Genomic DNA, 4,972 nt, shown 5'->3' on the forward strand with positions numbered 1-4,972 from the left:
CACACACATCTCCCTAATACCCCCAGAACCCCTCCAGCCTGGTTGTGGATATTTGTGACCTTCAGGAACCCCCTAAGCCTCCCCAGGACTTCTCCAGCCTGGACATAGGTATCTCTGCCCCCAACAAGCCCCCTAAGACAAATAGGGGCCCCACCAGCCTGTTTGTAGGTGTGTGTATGAGGCACAAACACCCTAAGCTCCCCAGGGCCAGCTCCAACTGGGACGTAGGTATCTGCACAATCACAACCCCTTAAGTCCCCCAGGGACCCCTCCAGACCATACGTAGGTTCTTGTGCCCCTCACCAACTCCCTAAACCCCCAGGGACCACTACAGCCTGGACTTATGTATTTGTGCTCACCACAACCCCCTAAGCCATCCAGGGACCTCTCCAGCCCGGAAGTAGATATTTGTGTCCCCCATGAAGCCCCTAATACCCACCGGAATGCCTCCAGCCTAGACGTAGCTATCTGTGCCCCCCATGAACCCTAAGCCCCCTAGGGATCTCTAAAGCATCTATGTAGGTGTGATGCTCTGTGCATTACCCTGAGTGGCCACACGGTGTCACTGTTGCTCCATGCAGGAAATGCTCTGTGCATTACCCTGCGTGGCCACATGGTGTCACTGTTACACCATGAGGGAAATGCTCTGTGCATTACCCTGCATGGCCACACGGTGTCACTGTTGCTCCATGCAGGAAATGCTCTGTGCATTACCATGCATGGCCACACGGTGTCACTGTTGCTCCATGCAGGAAATGCTCTGTGCATTACCATGCATGGCCACACGGTGTCACTGTTGCTCCATGCAGGAAATGCTCTGTGCATTACCCTATATGGCCACATGGTGTCACTGTTGCTCCATGCAGGAAATGCTCTGTGCATTACCCTTCATAGCCACATGGTGTCACTGTTGCTCCATGCAGGAAATGCTCTGGGCATTACCCAGTGTGGCCACATGGTGTCACTGTTGCTCTGTGAGGGAAATGCTCTGTGCATTACTGTGATGGAGTAGGGACTGTCTGTGTGGGGGATGGGAGAGCAGCAGGTGACCTTAGGACCGGACACGTGCTCAGCCTGTAACCTGAGCTAGGAAGGAGGGAGGGGGTCAGCACCTTTGCCCAGGAAGCTGGACAAAAGAAGGGGCTGGCTGGAGAGAGTTGGGTTAGTTCAGTTTCGGTTTTGGTCTGGGTGGTTGGAATTCAGGGAATCCCAAACTGGGAACTAAGTTTCCTGAATCCCCAGAAGGACTCGAATGCGGGATCCTGCTTGTGCCTTCAAGTTCTGCTGTATCTTTCGCTCCTGTTGTCCAATAAACTTTCTGTTTTACTGGCTGGCTGAGAGTCACTTTGAGTCCCAGGGGCGAGGGGCCAGGGAAACCTCAGAGACCTCTGTGGCTTTGCTTCAGCACGTTTCCTTCTCCAGGTCTCTCTTTGAGGACTGAGAGATTATTTGGGGTCATGGACGTGAGCGCCAGGAGGAACCTCTTTCGAGTTTCCTCCTTCCCTTGTAGTGATTTTACTAGAAAACAGCCGTCCCTGTTTAGAAGGCAAGAGCCTCCTGGAGGTTTGAAACCTGTTCAGTCTGATTTATCTGGTGACAAGTGAATTCTAGGCATGGAAAACACGAGCTTAAGGAGGCAGAATTTTATTGCGCACCTGGGATTTTGTCCCTAAGAATCGCTGGGGACATTAGGTTTTGTCCTTTTTGTTTCACCTCTTCCTCCATCCCTCCCTCCTTTTCTTCTCTTGCTTCTTTTGTCCTTTCTCCTGTTCCCTTCCCAACAACAGGACGGAGGTGTGTGTGTGTGTGTTGCTGGAGGTCGCATAGGTACTAGCAAACTTTAGAATTCCTTGGTGCTAAACACTGTGAAACTCCCCTTTCTCCTTCACAGAGGGCTTTAACGCCCCTTATCTCACTTGGGCTCTAAACTGCGAATAGTTCAAGAACTGTTCCTGTTCCGATTGGACAGATGGGAGAAGGGAAGTGACCTACCCAAGGCCTACACAACAAGGCGATGGCAGAGCCAGAAAGAGAAGCAACCAGTTCTGACTCCTGTTCTAACAGATGAAAACACCCCAGAGCCCAGGAATCGAGATGGTGGGAAAATTTCATTCAAACCGTTTCTGTCCGAAAATCCCATTTAAACTAAACCAGTTTGTTTCTCAAAATCATAACAAGTGGGATGAAAGATCTTTGCAAAAATATTTTGTTGCAAAACAAAAGCATCTCCTCTTTGTCAGAGTGTGTTAAATTGTCTCCTCGCACACAAAGGGGAGACACTTACATCTCAACCATTAGATAAGATGCTTCAATCTGAGCTAAGTCGTTGCTACTATTAACAATTTCAAAATAAAAAAATACAAATAAAATAGACTATTTCAGCTAATCTATTATGTCATAATCTGCTCTGAGTAAACATGATGGGAAACTTCATATTATGCACTACTTCTAGTGACACTCCCAAATGGATCCGCATCCTTCACCCACCATGAGGTAGGTAAGAGCGGATCATTATTATCCCTACTTGAAAGAGGGAGAAGCTAAGGCTGAGAAAGGAGAATTGACTTGTCTTAGGTCACACAGCCCGTCAGAGGCAGTGTTGGGAATAGGACCGAAGAGCCCTGATTTTCAAACAAACCATCGGATCTTGAATTTCAGACATTGAATGACCTGAACACTGTGCTCTCAGATGAGCTCCAGACCAACAACAGTGACAGTAATTATTCAGCAAGTATTTGAGGAGAACTGCAATGTTAGAGGGAATCATCAACTGCTCAGAGACAATTAATGCAGAGAAGCAGCAAAATTAATCAAAGATAGAACTGGTTCTGACCTATTTACTTGATCTTAAAAGAGAACAACAAGGACCTGAGTCTCCTCCCTGTCAATAACCCCCTGCTCAACCAATCAGGGTAGAGACTGAGGACGGGAGACTGAGGGTTCTCACCAGAGAGCCCAAAGGATGGCCCAGGTCACCGGTGGGGATCACTGCCCGAGCACTATTTCAGTCCCACATTTTTGGGTGGACCTTCCATAGTGGGAGCTGCAGAGGACTTCCCTGCAACACACCTTTGACCCCCTGGAGCCTTGGGTGGCTGCTGGGGGCCCCACCCCTAGTGCCGGCCAGGCTCCCCAGCACAAGCAGCAGAAAACACAGGGAGACTGGCCCCACACTGAGCAGTGGTAGTCTGGGCGGCACGTAATGGAGGTCGAACCCCCTTAAGCCCCCCAGAATGCCTCCAGCCTGGACGTAGCTATCTGTACCTCCCATGACCCCTAAGCCCCCAGGGATCTCTACAGCCTCTACGTAGGTGTGATGCTCTGTGCATTACCCTGAGTGGCCACACGGAGTGGAGGTCGGGGGGGCTCAGTCTCCCCAAACCTTGCATCACCAAGGGGACAGTGGGGCCCATGACTGGGACCCCGGCCAAATTAGGCCACCCTGCAAAAGTCACCCCTATGTCAGCCCCAGGGCTGGAGGAGCTCCCACTCCCTGCTACGGCCCAGGGGCTGCAGCAGGGGTACGGAGCTTCTCTGGTCTCAGGGCCGCAGCGGGGCAGGGGTAAAGGAGTGACAGGGTGGGGCTGGTGGGGGAAGGGGTGGAACAGAGGTGATAGTGGATGGGGCTATGGGTGGAAGGGGGCAGAGCCACAGACAGAAGGGGGTGCATGGTTCTGGTGCTGGGGCCCCCACACTTGTTCTCCCTTTCCCTGGGCTTTGGTATCACTAGCCCCTGCTTAGCGAGTAGGGTTCAGTGGTCCCCATAATGTGGGGTATGACTCCTAGGGAGACACAAAGGAACATTCATGGGGGCACCTCAGGGCCTGAGTCAGCCCCCATGGAGGGCAGGGATGAAGCACCACTCAGCCCCACTCTGTCCCAGCTCTTCCCCAACCCCACCCTCAGTCTGGGCCTCTGGCTCCCAGCCCAGCGATGACCCCCTTGCCCCTGTCCGCACCCCTCTCCCCAGCAAGCAACAGCCCCACTCCCAGCCCTGCTTCTCAACCGTGGCTTCCGAGGGGCCACAGCCATGGCTAAGAGGGCACAATGTGAAATATTTGGGGACCACTGTTTCAGCGTGATGTCCTCAATCCTTCTCTGCAGTCCAATAAAAGCTATTCCTCACCCTCACCTCACCTCACCCCTCCATCAGGATGGACTAGGTCTGTTCTGCTGCCCTTCACTCATACAGGAAGGAGAATAACATTTTATTCCACTCAATCCTAAAGTGATTTGTAACCCAACACCATCCAAAACTGGTCATTTTGGGGAAGCGGCCCCATCATGCTGCATAGCTAGGCAGAGTAGGTGTGTCTATGCAAACACGGTCTGTTCCTGAAGTCTTTCCCCAGCTCCTCACTAGATGTGAAGGGGGAGCTCATTCAGACCCTGCTTACGCTTAGTATTTAAAAACTCCTTTGTGTCCCTATCTCTGTCGGCCTTAGATTTCTCCTTCTGTCCCTTTTGTTACAGCTCAGTTGAGGTGGCCCAGTGGTTAAGGTGATGGACTGCTAATCCATTGTGCTCTGCATGCATGGGTTCAAATCCCCTCCTCACTGGATGCGTTTAGTCTTGACTCTTCCTTTATAGACAACCATCTCCCCACTTGGTACAATAACAGACACAACAATGTTGCTTCTTGCAAACAAAAACCTTCTCAGAAACTCCAACACCCCCTCCCCCCCCGGCTTTAAATAAAATGTCTAAATCCCAGATTTCTAAAAAATGTCTCTAGTTCTGTATTTCGTAGTTTTTATCTTAAAAGCTAACGTTTCCTCAAGCTGAATAAGGCAACGCTTCAAAGGAAAATGTTAGAAATGGTAGGGGAGAAATAGGAAAGGAAAAAGCCCCTTTTCTCAGGAGATACAAACTCGACTCCCTCCTGTCTCTATCACCAGTGGATTTTGCCTCCCTCCTTCTGAGGTGTAAATAAAATAAAGAGGAGACAAGGTGGTTTGGCACAAACAAAGGT

General features: G+C 50.8%; 1 non-coding gene across 1 annotated transcript; it reads left to right on the forward strand.

The window, feature by feature from the left end:
* The first annotated feature begins 4,476 nt into the window (after positions 1–4,476).
* Positions 4,477–4,559, forward strand: TRNAS-GCU (transfer RNA serine (anticodon GCU)). The gene has a single exon. It is a non-coding gene; the product is annotated as a tRNA-Ser (tRNA).
* The last annotated feature ends 413 nt before the right edge of the window (positions 4,560–4,972 follow it).

This window comes from Gopherus flavomarginatus, chromosome 3 (genome assembly GCF_025201925.1).
Source record: "Gopherus flavomarginatus isolate rGopFla2 chromosome 3, rGopFla2.mat.asm, whole genome shotgun sequence".
In the NCBI taxonomy this organism is placed as follows: Eukaryota; Metazoa; Chordata; order Testudines; family Testudinidae; genus Gopherus; species Gopherus flavomarginatus.